This window comes from Papio anubis, chromosome 3 (assembly GCF_008728515.1).
Source record: "Papio anubis isolate 15944 chromosome 3, Panubis1.0, whole genome shotgun sequence".
NCBI classification, from domain to species: Eukaryota; Metazoa; Chordata; class Mammalia; order Primates; family Cercopithecidae; genus Papio; species Papio anubis.
The window spans coordinates 160,714,008-160,735,334 of record NC_044978.1 but is presented as its reverse complement, the minus strand read 5'-3'; the positions used below and the strand labels follow the sequence as shown (position 1 = coordinate 160,735,334).

General features: G+C 46.6%; 1 long non-coding RNA gene across 1 annotated transcript in view; it reads right to left on the bottom strand.

The window, feature by feature from the left end:
* LOC116274209 overlaps positions 1-21,036 on the bottom strand; it is a 28,090-nt gene extending 7,054 nt beyond the window's left edge. Inside the window, exon 1 of the long non-coding RNA XR_004182827.1 lies at positions 20,613-21,036. This is a non-coding gene — a long non-coding RNA (uncharacterized LOC116274209). The remainder of the gene's footprint in view (positions 1-20,612) is intronic.
* Between the last annotated feature and the right edge of the window lie 291 nt (positions 21,037-21,327).

The following is a 21,327-nucleotide window of genomic DNA, read 5'->3' as shown; positions in this document are numbered from 1 at the left end:
ATGGTCTAAAAAGGAGATGAACACTCAGTTCCAGGGCTTGCCCACTCCTTTCCCAGAAAACTCATGAATAATCCACCCCTTGTTTAGTATATGATGAAGAAATAATCATAAGTATACTCAATCAAGCAGCCCACACCACTGCTCTGCCTATGGAATGGCCATTATTTGTTTGCTTTCTTAATAAATGTGCTTTCACTTTACTCTATGGATTCGCCCCAAATTCTTTCTTCCTTTCTTTCTTTTTTTTTTTTTTTGAGATGAAGTGTTGCTCTGTCGCCCAGGCTGGAGTGCAGTGTTGTGATCTCGGCTCACTGCAACCTCCGCCTCCCAGATTCAAGCAATTCTCCCTGCCTTAGCCTCCCAAGTAGCTGGGATTACAGGCACCCACTGCCACTCCTGGCTAATGTTTGTATTTTTAGTAGAGACAGGGTTTAGTCCTGTTGGCCAGGCTGGTCTCGAACTCCTGGACTGAAGTTATCCATCCACCTTGGCCTCCCAAAGTGCTGAGATTACAGGCATGAGCCACTGCGCCCAGCCCCCAAATCTGTTCAAGAACCCTCTGTTGGGGTCTAGATTGGGGCCTCTTCTGGTAACATTAGCATAAGTGCCTTTTCTAGTTAGCTAACAGAGGAGAAAACAGACCAAGTCTTCACCTATTCACGGCACATAGAACAAGAAAGAAAACACAGTGGCCCTACGGTTTCCATTGTTTCCCCCAAATGTCTGTATGTCATTTGTTACCTTGGTTTTGTTTGGCAGGGATGTGTTGTTGTTGCCTTTCACATGCTTTGGATCTAGACTAATCTTGGCACTCAGATGTCCCTTTGGCCTCACAGAATAGGATGCCTGGAATCAGAACAAGCCATGGAGTGCAAAGAAATTCCTCAGTCATAACTACATTATTTTGTTCTTCATATCAAAAGCAAGCTAGGTGAGAGAATTCATTCATCTTTTATCCCACTGTAAGGGATAGAGGCAATTTTTCTCCCAGCATTCAGGACTAAAGTAGATGATCTTCCGGACTTCTCTGTGACATTTAACTGAAATTGCAATTCACCAAAAACAAACAAATGAAAACAAACAAACAAACAAAATCTTCCTTTTGAGAAGATCATCCCCAAAAGTAAAAAAAAAGAGTAGTAGTCCACTTGGAAGATGCAAAAAATGTAAGTACACATGTCATTTGAAGTGTGTATGGACTCTTTCAGTTGCAAGGTAGAGCAACTCAACTACAAGTGGCTTAAACAAAACGGGAGTTTTATTTGTATTCTAGAAAAGTCCAAGATAGATCAGTCTTCAGTCATGGCTGGATCCAGGTGCTCAGATTATGTCATGTGAGTTCTTATCCCTCTTCCTCACTCAGCTCTGGTTCAACATGACCACCAGCGGCCCCAGACTTACATTCTGCCGGCTAGACACATCCCTGGGGGAATGTGTGCTTCTTTCCCAGAAGTCTTTTGAAAAGTTCCAGGCTTGCCGGGCGCGGTGGCTCACGCCTGTAATCCCAGCACTTTGGGAGGCTGAGACGGGCAGATCACGAGGTCAGGAGATCAAGACCATCCTGGCTAACACGGTGAAACCCCCTCTCTACTAAAAATACAAAAATTAGCCAGGCGTGGTGGCGGGCGCCTGTAGTCCCAGCTACATGGGAGGCTGAGGCAGGAGAATGGCGTGAACCTGGGAGGCAGAGGTTGCAGTGAGTGGAGATCGCGCCACTGCACTCCAGCCTGGGTGACAGAGCGAGACTTCGTCTCAAAAAAAAAAAAAAAAAAAGAAAAGTCCAGGCTTGCATCTCAATAGCCCAAATTGGATTTAGTTTCCATCCCTACACCAATAAGGGTGCCTCCAATTGGCCAGGCCTTGATCACACACTCCTGAAGCAGGGTGGGGTAAGGCAGACTCCAACCAAACTACACGGACTTAAAAAAAAAAAAAAAAAAAGGATGATATTACCAGAAAGGAAAATGGTTTGGCAACAGCAAAGGATGCCTGTTACAGTGGAATGCCTATGTAATGGTGAAATAAATAAGAGGGAGAAAAGAAAGGCAGCAGCTGGTAGGATGCTGGCAGAGGGCAATGAACAGGTCTGTCCTAAGTGAACTCAAGTCGGCAGGCTTGGTTCTCAAACCAGCTGCCTTGATTAATGGTAAAAACAATAACATTTCAAGACCTGAAACACATCTCCTTAAATTTCATTGAAGTGTCCCGTAAGTGCTGATGTTTATGGATGTTACCATCACCCAGGGTTGCTGTTGCCCCTGGACAGCCCAGTAAGCAGGCAGCTGTCTATCAGGACTAAAGGAAAGAGGTTCGAAAGCCAATGTGGAGAAGTCGAGAACTTGGCTTGTGTAGTGCATCATAAAGGAAGGAGGGAAGAGGGAGAAGCCTTGGCAATTGGTTTTTAATATTTTTGCTTGTTTTGGATGCCACAAAAGCCTCATGTATTGGCTCTTGACTAATAAAAACAGAGGGGAAGCCAGGCTGGAAACCTGGCTGTGTTTCTGTGCACAATTAGGTTTGTTTGTTTAGGTCTCTTTTTATTTGTTTTCAGATGACTCAGATATGAATACTGCAGGCCTTTCAGAGTGAAGTGTTCATATGTGTATTTTAGGTCTAGGGCTTCGCCAAGTGCAGAAAGACTTGGCTCCCTGAGGTTATTTTCCTATCCAGGGGTTTTTCAAACTTTCAAGTGGAGCTGAAGAATGCTGTTGCAAGCCAGGTTCTTTTTCTTAGCAGACCCCAGCTTGGGGTTGTAGGGGGGACAGGGATTGCAAAAATACAAACACAAAAATCCCCAAACAGTGCACAAGGGCACCCATTGTGCTGATCCCGGCACTGCCTCTCCCTGATGGCTTTACCATCTGCATACTTCCGTCCTCTCTGGAAACCTCTTCATGAGTCTGCCTCCCTTTCACCAGACAACCAAGTCCAGAGGTATACTCTCCCTTCCTCTCCCTCTGGATCTGTCTACAAACTGTTCTGCTTTCAAGATTCTCCTTTTTCATTGCCATAGTTTGGAGTCTGAAGCCTCCTATAAAATGCAGAGGTATTTACAATCTGGGTAGCTGCCAAGCACCTGGCTGAGCTCCTACCCCTAAGGGTGGTGTCTCCTGCAGGTTTGCTTCTAGCCAGTTGACCCAGCGTCCAGGGCCTTGGGAGGGGTCTAGGGAGAGGTTGAGCAGTAGTCTTTCCCCCAAGATGATCAGGATGCAAACCAGGCAATGATGAAGACCACTCTGGTCTCCCTTCTTGGAGATAAGACTTCTTTCCAGTATCCCTGCCTCTACATTGATGAATCAGAGAATAGGGACAGCCGAAAGTGGTCCCAGCTGTTTTCAAATACTCAGGATCTATATAGGCACCAGAAGCAGGTTTCCTAAGCTCCCTGGAAGCTGGTCACAGCCTAAGAGTCTCTAACAACCTCCCTTGCTCACTGCCTATGGGAAATGGAAGACACTGACCAATGCATTCGCCAGAGAAGCACTTTCCTACGTTAGTCACTCCAGCGAAACGTCTGGTAGCCAAGATCGCATTTTTCAATGCTCCTCTCCCTCTGAATTTGCCCCTCAACTCTTCTGCTTTTAAGACTCTCCTTTTTCAGGGTGCCAGCATAGAGGCTGAAGCATCTGAAACTTTTAGGAGAAAGATTTATTCTGTCAAAATTCACGTATTTCAGGAATGTCCCTTTTTTTCCCCCAAAACCAGTGTCTTCCAGAACTGTATCCTGGGGTCAAAGAAAAGATTGGTCCAATCTTGCACCTTCCACACCTACACTGCTGTGTCAGCACAGGTGGTGACTGGAATAATGGCCCTGTGTCTCAGCAGACACTGAGATGAGGATTTGAGTGCAAACAGTTTAGTTGAGCGGTGAGCCCAGGAAGCAACTCGGTGGGGAGGTGACCCTGGGTGACTGGACCTCAGTCCTGCTGGGACCCTCTAAGAGGAGGAACAGTGGAATAATGCCCCTGATTGTCCCACTGAGGGACAAGGAAGCTGGCTCTTGATAGCGGAGGGTTGCTCTTGGCATCTTAACTCCTGGGCACTTCCAAGTACACTTCTAGTCAGGGAACATCTTCAGGCAGAGAGAAATGTAGAACTTTCCAGAGGCCACTTCCAGGGCAGGCTGAGGGGATTTGGGAAGGGCACCAGCCATGTCTATAGTGTCTTCTATACCCTAAGATGACATAAGGAAAGGACTAATCATCAGAAAAAGACTATAGTGTCCTTACTCCACGGTACCCACTGAGGCAGGGAAGTGGGCTGATAGGAATACTTATTAGCACTAGCTGAAATGACAGGGCTAGAAAGCAAAAGGTTTGAGTTCAACTCTCAGTATTTTTGTCTATTTATTTATTTAGCAAATATTCCTGGGCTGCTTGCGAGTAGGTGGCAGGTGGGGATGGTGACGGTTAAAGCTGGCAGGGAGCAAAGGTCAGATCATAGGATCTAGAAGGCCATACTATGTTGCATAGCCAGGACAACAAGGAATTCTTTTGATTATTATTCAATTAATATTTATTTCATTGTTTCTTGAATCGCCTGTTTTGTTTTCAGGTTCAACATATTTCTGAAGGCCCCCCCCCCCCGCCCTTTTAGAAGCTTTTCACTGATGTCTGTGAGGGGTAAACTCTCGCAGTCAAGAATGGATCCATTTTTAAGACTATTTATTTATTTATTTACCTATTTATTTATTTATTTATTTATTTATTCAGAGACAAGGTCTCACTCTGTCGCTCAGGCTGAAGTGCAGTGGCACAGTCACGGCTCACTTCAGCCTCCACCTCCCTGGCTCAAGCAATCCTCCCACCTTAGCCTCCTGAGTAGCTGGGACCACAGTCACCCGCCACCATGCCTGGCTAGTTTTTAAAATTTTTTGTAGAGACAAGGCCTCCCTGTGTTGCCCAGGCTGGTCTCAAACTCCTGCACTGTAGCAATCCTCCTGCCTTGGCCTCCCAAAGTGCTGGGATTACAGGCGTGAACCACTGCACCTGGCCTGGATCCATTTTTCTTGGGGCCTGAAGCTAATGCCATTTTGGATCCTCTTTAGGAAAAATAATACAAATTATGAATATAAAATTAAGTATGAAAATATTGACAATGAGAAAAAAATCACTACAAATTATTAAGTTTGAAATGCTGACAAATAAAACAAACATGAAAAAAGTCCAGAAAAAAATACTATTTTTTATTAATTAACTAGACTTTTTCCAACTTCTCATATTGGTGCCATTGGAGTGACGGTGGGCATTTTGGAGATTTGACTAGTGAGAAGATGAGATGGTCTACATTAACTTTGGATTTCATGAGACACATTAGGTGATCTGCAATCCTTTTCATGTATAGCTCAGTTATTCAGTTATTGCTGGGTGTACAGATGTTGGAATGGCTTCCCGAAATACTCCTACCTTCCACAGGCTGACCCGCCTGGCACACAGCATCAGAGATTGGATGGAGATGCAAATAATTCTACAATGTCTGGCACCAAAAATAAGTGGATAGTGAAGAAACAAGATTTAAGATGTATGGAATCACAAGGTAGTCTGTAGAAAACTCTTCCACTTATCAGATATGTAAAACTGTAAGTAGAGGACTCATTCATATTTAATGCCTAGTCAAATGAAAGATTTTTTCCCACCAGAAATATATTTGAGAATGTGGTGCATACGATTATAAACACACCATAAATTTGCAGCTCATATGTGAAAGAAATTCATAAAGGTCCTCCCAAAGTCAACAACAATTCTAAACATTTATATGCTAGTACCAAAAATGGGTTGTAAAGTTGAAATTTTTTTTTTGCTTTCCGTAACTTAAAAACAAAGTCTGATCTGCCATGTTAGAAAGAAGACTGAATTATCTTTCCATTCTCTCTATAGAAAATATTACAAAATCATCATATTAAGAGATAATTAAAGGATACATAACTAAAAATGAAAACAGTCTAAATGAAATATAGTATCCTTGACTGGATCCTAAAATTCAGCATGTTCAGCACAATTTCTCTTGTGAGAGAGCAGAGACACATAAACAGAAATCATTGGTTGGAACTTCTGGGGAAGCTTATGAAAGAAGCCAAGCCAAGACTGAAGGACACACAATCTTGCCCTTTACCCCTCCTCCTTCCTGCTGCTAGGAATGTCATTGCGATAGAGCTGCAGCAGTCATCCTGCAGCCGTGAGGTGACATTAAAGGTAGAAGCCAATGTTAGAAATGGTGGAGCAGAAAGACGAAAGGATTCGAGGTCATTGGTGGTACGGTGGTAGCCACCATACCAACCCTGAATGGCCTGTTCCAGACACGTTCAGAGAATGAATTAACTGTCTCTTTTAAGCAACCGTTAATTGGGATTGCTGTTACATGTAACTGAATCTAGTCCTAACTGATAAATCACCTGACCCCATCTTGGGGATCCAGGGACAATTTCTTGCATATCATGAAAGATAATTAGGAAATAGGTCAGGTAAAGGGTAGTAGGAGCATTAGAGGCTCCAGAGTACAGGTTTGATTTAAAGAGCAGCAGACAGCCACTGATGGGGTTTAAGGAGAATTTCAGTATTGGATTTTAGTATTAGGAAACAACAAATATAACTATCTCATTGGTAGCTATACTGAAGACAGGGAAAGAATGAAGACAGGAAAACTAGGACAAGAGGTGATGTGACTATTTATGCCGGGAATAAGATCCTGAAATAATGCTGCATAACAGTGCTGAACGCCAAGGGCTGCGCCGTCAGCAAGACCCAGAGGCCTATCCGGGCTTTGTCACTCATCAGCCATATGACCCTGAGCAAGTGACCTAACTTCTCTATGCCTCTGTTCCTTCCTATTTCCATGATATTTCTAAAAGAATTAAATGAGGCCATGTGTGCACAATGCTTAGGACAGTACATGTAAGGACTCACTAAATTATTGCTGTTGTTATTGTTGCTGGGCCTGTGGCAGTGAAAGACAGGTTCCAAGCAATAAGATGAAATCAAGAGAACGCTAAGACCAGTTGGATGGGGAGAGGGGTGGATGAGACAGAAAGGAGGTAGAAATGTCACTCGAATTTCTGTAGAAGAAACAATTTGGGGAGAAAGATAATGAGTTCAGTTTTGGACCTGTGGAGCTGGCGGTGTCTCTGGGCCATCTGCATGGAGATGATGGTTGTTCACCTGCACTGACAGATGCAGAGGGAGTGGGGATCTGAGCTGGAGACGGACTGGAGAGTCCTGTGGGTGGATGAGATCACAGGCCTAAGGTGAGTGTGGAGAATGAAAAGAAGATGACAGAGAGCCCTGTGGGTGGTAGGGATGGACCAGAAGGAGCCAGCAAGGAACCAGAGGAAGACAGGACGGAAAGTCCTAAGAAAAGCCTTGGGAGTGCCCCCAGGAACTTCAAAGGAGAGAGAAATTAAAGAAGTGTTAATTGCACTAAATGGAGGCCTATGGCTCACGCCTATAATCCCAACCCTTTGGGAGGCTGAGGCAGGAGGGTCACTTGAGCTCAGGATTTTGGGACCAGCCTGGGCAACATGGTGAATGATGAATCTCCATATCTACAAAAAAACAAAAACAAAAACAAAAAACCTGGGCATGGTGCTGCTCACCTGCAGTCCCAGCTACTCAGGAGATTGAGGTGGGAGGATGGCTTGAGCCCCGGAGGGAGACAGAGGTTGCAGTGAGCCAAGATCGCACCACTGCCCTCCAGCCTGGGCAACAGAGAGAAACCCTGTCAAAAAAAAAAAAAAAGCACTAAATGCTGCAGAACCGGACAAAAAAATCTGTGATATGAACATTGGGCTGAAGGGCAAAGAGGTCATTGGGGACCTTGGCCCCTGCCGGCTGGAGGTTATGATGGGGCTGGAAGGCAGAGTCTGGTTGGGGGCAGGGGGCAGGGGGTGGGGGTGGGGGGAAGCAATTAGAACTAGGGATCAGGAAGAAAGCTTGCGTGAAGGTGGAAGAGAGTCCCGCAGTAGCCAGAGCTAATAAGGAGAGGAAAACGAAAGGAAAGTAAGACGGAAGGAAATGGAAGACAAGAAACCTAGGAAGACAAGCGCAGGCTTGATGTTCATGACAGGAACCCAAGCTGTCCCCGGTCCCGACCATGTGCCCAGAGTGTAGAACATCGCCCCCTGTGGTTCGGGAAAGCCCGGCTGCCCAGTAGGGATAGGCGGAAAATTGGTGGGGAAAGTCTCCAACCTGAGCTTGTGTGGAGAGAGCGCAGAGAATTCAATGAGGCCAGAAGAAAAGAGAATCATGGCTCCCATTTACTGAGCACTCAACATAGCCAGGCACCCGGTGCCAAGACGTGGCAACCTACAAAGTCCCACCTATTTCACCAGTGAGCACCTGAGGCTCCATGAAGTTAAGGAACCAGCCAGCGCCGGCGGAACCGGGGCCTTCAACCCTCTCTGAGCCCACAGAGGTAACTCTTAGTCACCAAGCGCTGCAGTGTAAGGGGCAAAGACGGTAGAACTGGCCGGAGAAGACGAGGGAGATGTGGCCCAAAGAGAGGGGATGGGCCTGGGTGATTTCACATAGTAAGGGGACCGGCCTGGGTGATTTCACATAGAGAGGGGACGAGCCTGGGTGATTCTACGTAGAGAAGGGATGGGCCTGGGTGATTTTACATAGACAAAGGATGGGCCTGGGTGATTTTACATAGAGAGGGGATGGGCCTGGGTGATTTTACATAGAGGGGATGGGCCTGGGTGATTTTACATAGAAGGGACGATTCTGGGTGATTTTACATAGAGAGGGGATGGGTCTGGGTGATTTTACATAGAGAGGGGATGGGTCTGTGTGATTTTACATAGCGAGGGGATGGGTCTGGGTGATTTTATATAGAGAAAGGATGGACCTGGGTGGTTTTACCTAGAGAAAGGATGGACCTGGGTGATTTTACATAGAGAGGGGACGGGCCTGGGTGATTTTACATAGTGAAGGGACGGGCCTGGGTGATTTTACATAGAGAGGGGATGGGTCTGGGTGATTTTACATAGAGAGGGGGCGAGGTCTGGAGTGATTTTACATAAAGCGAGGGGACGGGTCTGGGTGATTTTATAGAAGAGATGGGTCTGGGTGATTTTACATAGCGAGGGGACGGGTCTGGGTGATTTTACACAGGAGGGGATGGGCCTGGGTGATTTTATATAGAGAAGGGGATGGACCTGGGTGATTTTATATAGAGAAAGGATGGACCTGGGTGATTTTACATAGAGAGGGGATGGGTCTGGGTGATTTTACATAGTGAAGGGATGGGTCTGGGTGATTTTACATAGAGAGGGGACGGGCCTGGGTGATTTTACATAGAGAGGGGATGGGTCTGGGTGATTGTACATAGAGAGGATGAACCCGGGCAATTTTACATAGAGAAATGATGGACCTGGGTGATTTTACATAGAGAGGGGACGGGCCTGGGTGATTTTACATAGAGAAGGGACGGGCCTGGGTGAGTTTTTATAGAGGGACGGAGCCTGGGTGATTTACATAGAGAGGGGCAGACACATAGGTGATTACCCCATAGAGGAAGGGATGGGCCTGGGTGATTTTACATAGAGAGGGGACGGGCCTGGGTGATTTTACATAGAGAAGGGATGGGCCTGGGTGATTTTACATAGAGAGGGGATTGGCCTGGGTGATTTTACATGCGGATGCAGAGGAGGGACAGCGTCTCGGGGGGCGGAGTCCGACCTCGGGGGATTCACCCTGAGGGTTACAGGCGAGGCAGCTCCGGGCACGCAGGACCTGCCGGACGCCTCCCAGGAGGGGGCAGCAGCGCCATGCGCAAAGCCGGCCCGTTCCGCTGCGCTCTCAGCCTCAGGGCTGCGAGACCGGAATCGCAGCTTCCCCGGCAAGGGGCGTCCCAGAGGACCTCCGCCGGACCAGGGAAACCCGGCCTCCGGGCCTGGGTGAACGCGCCTTCCAGACCATCCCGTCAGGCCGCTGCTCCCCGGAGGCCTCAGGCGCTTGGGACAGCCTCCTAGCCTACTCGTGAATCTCTCCTCCATCCCGGCCGGCCCCCCACCCACCCCTGGTGGAACGGAGACCCCACGTCTTGCTCAGGACCCTCGCCACAGTGAGCCCTGCCAGGGAGGCAGAGGTGCAGAGCACACCCTGCCACCGCAGTAGGGGCCCTCCCCAGGCTGGCCCTGCTGTCCCAGGGACTTAGTCACCAGGCTGTACAAATATATCTCCTACCGCACATCGGATGCGAAGGGAAAACCGAGGATCACTATTTTGCTTAGAACTAATCTGGTCTGTCTCTTCTGAGCCTCACCCACTAGTTAGTGGGATGGGAGGATAAATGAGATGTCCAATCCAGTTAAACTTTGAGCTGATATTTTAAACCCTACAGATACTGCTGGGTCTTTAGGGAAAGCGCTCAGTATCTCTGAGAGCTGCTGCTTGCTCTGTCTCTCACTGCAGAGGCAGGGATATGGAGAGCGTGGGGACTTTCCCCGCCGTGGCAACAGAGCAGTGAGTTCCTTGGTCCCATGAAGGTCCCTGCATGTGTGCCAGCTGCTGCCTGGTGGTCTTTGGGGAGATGTCCTTTTGTGGCCTGGGTCATGCTGGACCTCCTGGCCTCCAGTACTGAATGTGTGGCCCATTCTTCCAGCCCAGGCAGTGCCCCGGGTAGGCTGCAGCTCCAGAGATCTCCCCGTATCCCCCAATGGCTCTCCAGTCTGTTCGTGGGGAGGTCTAGCCCTTGGGGGTGACCAGGCGGTCACCTTGTCTCATGCTGGTTCCCGACTCAGCATCTGTGCCCCGTGGGACTGAAGGGAGCTCTGGGAAGCCTCCAGGCTGACTACACAGAGCTCCTTTCCGGGGCTGCAGCCTGGGTTCTTAGGGGGCAGCTTGTGAGTGGCTTCCTTTCAGAGTCCTGAAGGGTGACACTCACGTCTGCTACTGTCCCTCCTAGCGGGCCCAAGAGATAAAATAGGTCTTCCCTCCCTCGTGATAGCTTAGCTATTCTCAGCCAGTCCACTCCTTTCTCTTTTTTTTTTTTGAGGCGGAGTCTGCTCTGTCGCCCAGGCTGGAGTGCAGTGGCCGGATCTCAGCTCACTGCAAGCTCCGCCTCCCGGGTTCACCCCATTCTCCTGCCTCAGCCTCCCGAGTAGCTGGGACTACAGGCGCCCACCACCACACCCGGCTAGTTTTTTGTATTTTTTAGTAGAGACGGGGTTTCACCGTGTTAGCCAGGATGGTCTCGATCTCCTGACCTCGTGATCCACCCGTCTCGTACAGAAAGAGCACGATGGGCTTTCCCTTGACTTCTTTCTCTCCACGTTTCCTCCTTCTAGACTCCCCTGAGCCCTCAGTGACTGGCTTTGGTTACTGAGCCGTGTATTTTGGAAATCCCTAGCTCAGTGCTTTAGGATTCGCCTTGAAATACCAAGGGAAGAGGAAGAAGAATCTGAAAAATCCCTTCTCAGAATAATGGTCTGGTCTCTCATGCAGGAACTTTCTGCATAACCTTATTTTGAATGACCACAGCTCAGCATTGCCTGGGTGTCTCTTGGGATTCCTCCTGTAACCGAGTTGAATCTGCCCACATAGTTCCCCTCTCCCCATCTCATCACGCCTCCTCCCCCTACAGCCAGATATCAAGGGAGAACCAGGGAGAGTGGGAACCGGAAGAGAAAGCATGTTACTGCCTTAAAATGGGATTCCCCTTCCCTTCTCTTGCAGTCTAAAGAACTCTCCTCTCATTGGATCCAGATCACTTAGCTTTTCTTCTTTCTCTTATTGTTCTGTTAAAACTCCAGGTATCCGTCTCTGCTCTCATCACTCCCCAGCACACCCCAGTCCACCCTACAGTATCGTCTCTAGTCCTGTACCTTCAGGTAAGGACCACATTTTGTCTGATTCCCCGGATTCACAGCCCATGCTTTCACACCGCCATGCCATTACCCCGACCGTAGTCCCGCCTGAATTTTCTATCATCCAGTCCTTTTCCAAGGCTCATCTCAGTATCACTTTCTATGAGAATCTTTCTCGAGTTTACTGAGTCAGATGAGACTTCTCCCTCCTCTAAGGCCTGCACCACTCTGAGTCTCTCACATCCTGCCTTGTATTTAGATATGTGTGTATTTATCGCCCAGCTAGTCTGGGATCACTCACTCAGCTACATATCTTCTGTATGATTGTGGATTAAATTAAATTAAATATGAGGCTGGACGTGGTGGCTCAGGCCTGTAATCCTGGAAATTTGAGAGGCCGAGGTGGGTGGATCACCTGAGGTCAGGAGTTTGAGACCAGCCTGGCTAACATGGTGAAACCCTGCCTCTACTAAAAAAATATACAAAAAATTAGCTGAGCGTGGTGACAGGCGCCTGTAATCCCACTACTCGGGAGGCTGAGGCAGGAGAATCGCTTGAACCTGGGAAGCGGAGGTTGCAGTGAGCCGAGATGGCGCCACTACACTCCAGCCTAGGCTACAGAGTGAGACTCCACCTCAAAAAATAATAATAATAATAATTAAATCAAATATGATTATCAACAGGAATAGCCCTATATCCAGTTTTCAAGTAGATCCAAACCCCAGAGCACATCACTTTACACAAATTATTGAATTTCTTTGGCCTCAGTTTCCTCCTTCGTTAAATGAATGAGCTGGTTTCCATAATGTCTTAGGTCATCTCTGTTTCTGACACTCTATATAATTTCATCCACTCTCTTCTGTGGTCTGTGTGTGTGTGTGTGTGTGTGTGTGTATGTGTGTAAGGAGGGAGGGCTAACTAACTGGAGAGGGAAAGATGGAGTTGTGGAATTGACACAAGCTTTAGATCAGGACAAACTTGAGTCTAAATCCAGGCTCAGGCACCCACCTGAGAGGTGACCTTGCACACTCTTACCTGCTCTGAGTTAAATGGAAAATAGGATTGTTCACCCACTCAGTAAGCATTTACTCAGTCCTACTAAGTACATACATCGCGTTGGTTATCAGGGGATATTGAGTAAATAAGACGTGTCCCCTCTCTGTAGGAGGCCAGAGTTCCTCACATAGCGATAAATCTATACACAAGTAAGTGTCATACCGTGCAGAAGTACTAGATGGGAGAATGTTCCTGATACAGTGGGGCCCAAAGCAGGGAGAGACTAAATGGATAAACAGATTATAGGGACTGATCTCACTGGGAATGTGACAGGGAAGGTTTCCCAGGAGAAGGGAGACCAGGAGGGAATACTCCTGGAACTTGTAGGTGGACGGGGAGAAGCAAACCATGCCAGGTCCGTTCCTGTCATCATGAGTCTTCTCTGACCCACCTTGGTGAGGCCTAGGAATCTTGGATCCTGAACACATTTCCAGAGAGGTGGTCACAGCTGACATCAGTCCCGTGGCTTGGCCTCTGAATCTGTTGATTCCACTCTCAAACCTCAGTTCCTTTCCTCGTTGCAGATGAATCGCCTCCAGTGCCCGAAGCAGCCTCCTCACCCTCTGTGTATCAAGAGTGACCTGGGCCCCAGCTAATCTCTTGGGGGAAGAGCAGTGCCTGATATAAGGCAATTATTACCATAAGAAATGACCCCTCCCCTAACTGCCCCCTTTACTGGATCCAGGGGAGAAGTTTTCTGCACAGAACCCACAAGAGTTTCTGCCAAGGGACCATCTGAAAAACAACTGTAGCCAGAGGAAGCTGTTCAAACACCATCCATTTTGACACTTGGCCGGATTAGCAAGCACCTCTTCCCTCAGAGAGTGGGAAAATTTCCAGAATTAGTCTGCTGGCAGAAAGGGAGGTTGAGCAAACAGGCATATTGTTTTTTCATAGCTGTCTTTCTTGTTAATGTTTGGTCAGCCAGCCGTGCATTTTTGGAGTGTTACATAGGCTTACATTCAGCATTCATCAGAGAACAATTAGGATGAGTGTGGGGGAGGCCACAGGGTCAGGGATAACAGATGGGCCTCCACTTAAGCAGGGTAGAAGTTCAGTTGCTCAGGAGGAAGAAGACCCATCTTTGGCTGGGGAGCACAGGGTTGAGTAGAAAGGGGAAGAATGGAAATATGGCAGAGGGCCTCTCTTTTCTGAAATATCCCTTAGGGATAAGTCCCTATATCTTAAGCAGTTGTTTTAGTTTTCCCTGAAGAAGCATCAGCAGCCCTGGCTGAATCAAGGAGCCAGAGGCCTGGTGCCATTCTAAAATAGCAGCATTGCTACGCTTTCCAACTGAGGGATTATTCCTTGGTGAGCCAGAGAGCTTTGGAACATCATTTGGAAGCAAAACCACATTTTTTTTCAAAAAAAAATTTTTTTTAAAGGAAACTTTACATGCAGTGAAGTCAAGGCTTAACTCTTGAGAGGAAGCAGTACAGGGACAGTCATTGGGTCTTTGCTGATGGAACCCTTGCTCTGAGTGGAAGGTGAATTTTTCTTTGGTGAAAGGTTAGTTGAGGTGCCTTTGAGAGGGGAGGGGCAGAGGGCACTGTTTTTTACAAGGGTTGGTTAGAAAGAGGAAAGTACGTACTGGTAGTTGGTAGAAAAGTACAAAAAGTAGAAAGAGAATTCTGAGTTAGCCTTTGCAGCATAACAAACTGCCTCTAAACTATGTGGCTGAAAACAACCATTTCATTTGCTCAGGGTTCTGTGGGTCAGTGATTGGGTTTGGGTTCAGTGAGGTGGTTCTTCTGCTCATCTCACCTGGGGGTCATTCTTCTGGCTGCAGTCATTTGACAGCTCAAAATGGGGTTGGATAGTCTAAGATGGCCTTACTTCTCTAGCAACAAATGCTGGCTGTTAGCTGGGCCATGTGTTGTTTCTAGAGACCAGCCTTGGCTTCTTCACATGGTGTCTGGGTTCTAAAAGCAGCAACAGAGAGGAAAAGGCTGACCTCACAATGGTTTTTCTTTTTTTTTTTTTTTTTATTATTATTATACTTTCAGTTCTAGGGTACATGTGCATAATGTGCAGGTTTGTTACATATGTATACTTGTGCCATGTTGGTGTGCTGCACCCATCAACTCGTCAGCACCCATCAACTCGTCATTTGTCATTTACATCAGGTATAACTCCCAGTGCAATCCCTTCCCCCTCCCCCCTCCCCATGATAGGCCCCGGTGTGTGATGTTCCCCAAGTCTTGTCTCCTGTCCTGCACCCTCAGGTAAAGGCCACACTTTGTCCCATTCCCCTGATAAACAGCGCATGGGACATTTACTGTCCTATTAGCAAAAGCAAGTCGTACAAGCTCTAAGTCAGCGTGGGTGGGGACTGAACAAGAGTATGGATACAGGAGGGAGCCCTGGCTCCATTAGAAGCCATCACTGAAACTGCCAACCCACGAGGGAAGTAAATCTTAAATGGACTTGGATGCCCTAAGCTTAGTGGGATGCAAACCATGAGAATCAGAGTTATGAGCTCAAGCTGAGGAGAAAAGACCAGAGAATCATTTTGTTGAGTTTTGGAACAAGCCAGCTCTGTCCTGGGGATGCTGGGGTAGGGAGACACTGGGATTAGTAAGACTTGAATAACTCTAGTGAGAATCATTTTTAACATCTCATAAAATTTGTAACAGTGTCCTCTTCCTCCATATTTACATTTATATCCAAATAGATATGACCTGAGACTCCTCAGGCCTCCCCAGACTATAGGAAAGATGGTAGTATGGCCATAGAGTCTAAATAGAAAAACAGACACAATTTCCAGGTTTTAGAACAGAAAGAATGGTTTTTGCTGGTGATGGAAGGGGACAGTGCAACAGCCCAGAGATGAGCAATGGCAGGAGGTCACTACTTCTCTGAGATTGGAGAGGCAAAGAGAAGACACCAACTAATAGAGTCCAGAGACCAGGGGGTGACATGGTACAAACTACAATCATAATGGACCTGTCTGATAGGAGCTGGAGCCATGGAGAAGACAGAGCCACTGAGGGAGAAGCCACCCAAGACTGAGAGGGAGTGAGAGCAGAAGCCTGGCTTCTTCCTTCTTTCCAACCCCTCATCTCCTGCCAGTGCCTTTTATGGGCTACACCTGGCCAGAACCCACTACTCTAGGAGCCTCTGAAACACAGCCTACAAGGGTAGCCCCCTATAATAGACAGTAGGAGCAATTCAAGGAATGGATCTGGGGCAGAGAGGCCCAGGACCAGCCCATGGAGCACATTCACAGTAATAATCCAAATATTACCCCTGCTTGATCAAGTAAGACTCTTTGTTCCCCACACAGTCCCACTGTATTTCTTATGAGCACAAGAAAAACTTTGAGGTTGATGTCCAAAAGCCATTGAGAAGGGGCATCTCCTACCCTGAGAATGCTGCTCTGCCCAGGCTGCTGTCCTCTGCCACCCTGAGGCTGAAAACACTGGTGTGCCAATGTGGTACTGAACACTCCCACATCCTCCTTGAGACTGAACTTCACTAGCCCACTCAGAAGTGGAGAGGTGCCTTTTCCATTCTGCCATTCTCGTTATAACAGTCCTTTATAAAAGTAATTCATACAGCCCCTCCTCAGACACTATCTTTGAGACCAGGTCAAGGAGCACTGTAGAAGGCTGACTCCCCATTCCCCCATCTGGTAGCATCTGACCAAACAATTCCCACATCCTCCTTCCACCAGCACATCTCCCTGCAAATCCGCTCCTGGATATTCACCTTCCCTTTACCAGACACATCATACATGGATAAATCCCTGATGGGTTCGAGCTGGGACCACACACTCAAACACACACGCATGCATGTGTACATATGTACACACAAGTATGTGCTCGCATCGTTACTACTACAGCCTCTGCAAGAGTGCACAAGAAATGATAAAAATGATCACTGATTAACACCTCCAAGGCGTCACATAGCTTCTACTTAATTCCTTTACTCCTGAAGAAAACCCTACAAGGAGGCCTGATTCTCATTTACAGGTGAGAAAATTGAGGTGCTTATTTCTGTGACTGGCTCTAGCTTACACAGTAAAGAAGCAATAAGATCAAGATGTTAAGTCAGGTCTATATAATACCAAAATCCATATCCTTCCCCTACACATTGTCTTTCAACCTATATGAACAGCATTTTATTCTCATCTTGGCACTATTTCTTATTGTCCTAGTAAGACTGAATAAACTGTTATTTCTAAGACTTCTTATATCTTTGAGTACCAAAGACTACTGTCTTCTGGTGAGTGGCCCCTAGATTTCAGTTTAGGGACTACCTAAAAATAATCATAAGCAGTATGTTGTTTCATGCTTCCATATTGTTTTCCAAAGACTGCTGTTGTTATTACAAGAGGGGCATACTGGAGGATAGCCCCTGGAGGTGATATTGCCTGGGATCTGGAGGTAATTGAGCATTGCTGTTGAGAACACAAACTCTGGCACTGAGAACAGCCTTGGGAAAGGAATTTTCCATGTGCACACAAAGCTGCATTGTAGCTGGGAGTGTGGGTAATGGCCAGCACACAACTCACAGCCAAGCCAGGCCAACCCTGTAGAATCTTAGCAGCAGCATGGATTTGGAGAGGAGGGAGAGGTTGGGGAAGGCAGAGAGATTAGCCATTGCAATGAATGGTCCCTGTGAGAGGTGATGGGTGGTGATTCTCTAGTTCTGGGTCAAGGCTTCCTGTACTTGAAGGGAAAATGTGAGTAGCAGAGCTGTGGAAAATGAGGAATGCTGTTTCTAGGAAATGAATGTCCTCCTGGCTCTCCCAGTCACTGTCCTTTAAGTCTGATGAGGCTGCCCCATGTTCTCAGACAACCAGGTCTGCTCTCAATAGCTGGGCCTTCAGCTACCTTGTTCACCACTTTATCCCTGGTGTCTGTGCATAGTAGGTGCTCAATAAACACTTGCTGAATGAATCAACAAACCAAACAGATCAATTTAAGAATCTATTATAAATTTCACCTGCACAAAGTCTTTCTTCTAATGACCATGTTAATACAGTGCAAGGCTGAAAACTTCAATGCACTTTATTTAGAAAATATTTTATAATATTAAGAAAACAATATTATAGAATGATTAGGAATTGAAGGAGAAATAAATACTCATAATCACCCCTTTCCAGAGCAGCTATTATTACACCATGTTTCCCTCGAATATTTGGTCAAATGCTTGTATAATTTTACATGCTTCCATTTATATGTGCATTTCATTATGTTTCTTCTGTGTGTGTGTGTTTCACTGCAGTACATTACACCATTAGTATCTCCATGTCGCAACCTAGTCTACGTAAACATTTTACGTTACCTCATTGCATAGCCTTAAAGTGAGGCCTTCACAAATTCAACTCCTACATCATCTCTGTTTCTCTTCCAAGGACTCTTATCAGTTTTGGAACATGCAGAAATTTCTGCCATCTTTTAAACAAAACTCTCTCTTTCCATACATTTCCTTCTGCTTCCATTCATGGCAGAGCTTCTCTCAGCTATTTTCTATCTCCCATTTATGGTCTTCCCCGTTCTTCTCCTCCCCTTCTCTCTTGAACTTATTCTATGCAGGCTTTTGTCCTCACCACTCCACAAATTGCTCTTGTCAAGGTCCCCAATGATTTTAATGATGCTAAACCCAATAGTTGGTTTTCAGATGTCATCTTACATGACCTGTCAATAGCATTTAACATCATCCCTTATTCCCTCCTTCTTGAATCCCATTCTTCTCTTGAGTTCCAAGAAGACTCACCTGGTTTCTTCTCATATCCTTGACTGCTCCCTCTCAGTCTCCTCAAACTCCAGATGTTGGCATGTTCCAGAGTTGAGTCCACAGAGCTCATCTTTCCTCTGTCCATACTCACTCCTTTGAAATATCATCCATGCTCCTGCTATCTGTGTGCCACCAGAGACTTCCCATTCTCTATCTGCACCTAGACTTTTCTTCTGAACTGTGGACTCTTATGCCAACTGTCCACTCAACATGACAACCTGGATCACTAATAGGCATCACAACCTTCATGTGTCCAAAAATGAAACACCAGGCTGGACATGGTGGCATGTACCTGTAATCCCAACACTTTGGGAGGGCAAGGCAGAAGGATCACTTGAGACCAGGAGTTTGAGACCAGCCTGGACATCATTGCAAGACCCTATCTCTACAAAAAACATATATATAGCCAGATGTGGTGGTACATGCCTGTAGTCCTAGCTACTTGGGAGGCTGAGGTGGGAGGGTCACTTGAGCCCAGAAGGTCGAGGCTGCAGTGAGCCATGACTGCATCACTGCACTCCAGCCTGGGTGACAGAATGAGACCCTGTCTCTAAAAAAGTTTTTAAAATAATGAAAAATAAAAAGAAAGAAACTCCGGACTCTTCACTCCAACCTTCTCTCATAGTCTTCTCCAGTTCAGGAAGTGGAAATTCTATCTTTTCCAGTTGCCCAGACAAAAGCTCTTGTGATGTTGATTCTTCTCTTTCTTTCCCACAGATTTGTTGATCTACTAATGAATCCAATGGCTCTTTCTAAAAATACATGTAAAATCCAACCACCTCTCATCCCCTCCACTGGTTAAAGCCACCATCCTATCCCACCTGAATTGCTTCAAGAGCATCCCAATGTCATCTAGCTTTGTCCCCCATAGTTTATTCTCAATGTAGCAGCCAGAGTGGGTGCCTATTAACCTACATCACATTTTGTCATTTCTCTGTGCAAAAGGCTCCAGCAGCATACCATCATACAAGGAATGAAGCCACTGTTACTCACAGAAGGAAACCACTGTCCCCACCATGGCCTGCAAGGCCTCCACATCCAGCACCCCACAGCTAGATCTCATAGACCTCACTTACTGCTCCCCTCCTGGGTCTCTCCACCGTGCTCAAACATTCTGCTTTGACCACAGAACCTTGACACTTGCTGATTTCTCTGCTTGGAATGTTCTTTCCAAAGATATGTGAACTTTAGAGTCTTTTGGGTATTTGTTCAAATGTGAGGCCTTCCCTGACTATTCCAGTGAAAACTGCAACCAAGTCCCTGGTTTCATATTCTCCTGGTTCGCCTTGTGTGTCTCCATATGAGCTACTGCATAATTTACATTTTTTTTTTTCACTGCTTTCTACCCAATGCCTAGAACAGTGTCTGACATGCAATGTTTGTTGAATGAATTGATCTGAGATCTGGCATCTGAGAGTTGAAAGTCTTGCCCATGAGACATGAGAAGGCAGAGCACAATGAGAGGATCGTGGGCTGCCCCCTGTGCCTTGCCTGTTCGTTCACTGAACAGCAATCCAGCTGTCTCCATCTGTTCACAGGACATGCCGGTGAGTGCCACACGGGGGAAGAATGTTTGACATCCCTGAACTCAGCAGCAGAGGGCCTGAAGCATGGTCGTTACTTATTAAATATTTAAGTTCATTAACACACAAGAAAAGGGCTCCTGAAAATGGTCTGGAAGCACTCAGGACTGGCTTTATCTCTTTTCCAGTTTTGCCTTGGGCCAGCTGTGTGCTAAATTTATTCACTTATTTACTCAACCAGTCAATAAATGCAGCTTTGTAAATCACATGATTGTTATTATTGTAAACAGTGTTTCTGAAAAAGCAAGTGGAAAGGGCAATTCCTCTAATGCTTTTTCCCTAAGAGTTTTTGTTCCAAGTAGAAACTTCAGTGCCCCATCCAATCAGCACAAATCTCAAATGCACTGTCTGGCCAAGTGCATTGAGTTTTTAGCTCACCACCCCCTCCAGAAGTTTGGAGAACATTTCCCTGAAGAAATCCCTACCTCATTCCTTAAGTGCATTGGTGGCTGCTCACAGCCCAGGACAGATGTGTGGTCATTCACAGTTAAGTGGGTGCAGGCCAGTTAGCGGACAGACAACATGAAGTATGCATAGATGAGCCAACAAGCCAACTGTGGAAACCCCAGAGTGGTGCAATGGCTGTGTCTGCCCCAGTCACTTGCTGTTTTTCTTCATTTCCTAGCACTTCCTCATAGCCTCACTAACCGTCTGATTCGCATTATAATCTGTGCTTTGTACAGCAAACAGCAAGAGATAGACTGAGAAACTCATCCTGCCCATCAGTGAGTGGTGTTGCCCTTCATGGTTGTATTAGTCTGTTCTCACACTGCTAATAAAGACATACCTCAGACTGGATTTCAATGAATTCACAGTTCCACATGGCTGGGGAGGCCTCACAATCATGGCAGAAGATGAAGGAAGAGCAAAGGTACGTCTTACATGGCAGTAGGCAAGACAAAATGACAGCCAAGTGAAAGGGGAAACCCCTTATAAAACCATCAAATCTCCTGAGACTAATTCACTACCATGAGATCAGTATGGGGAAAACTGCCCCCATGATTCAATTTTCTCCCACAGGGCACCTCCCACAACAAGTGGGAATTATGGGAGCTACAATTCAAGATGAGATTTGGGCAGGGACACAGCCAAACCATATCAGTGGTCATCCACTTCTCGTCACCTTTTCAGTTGTTGACC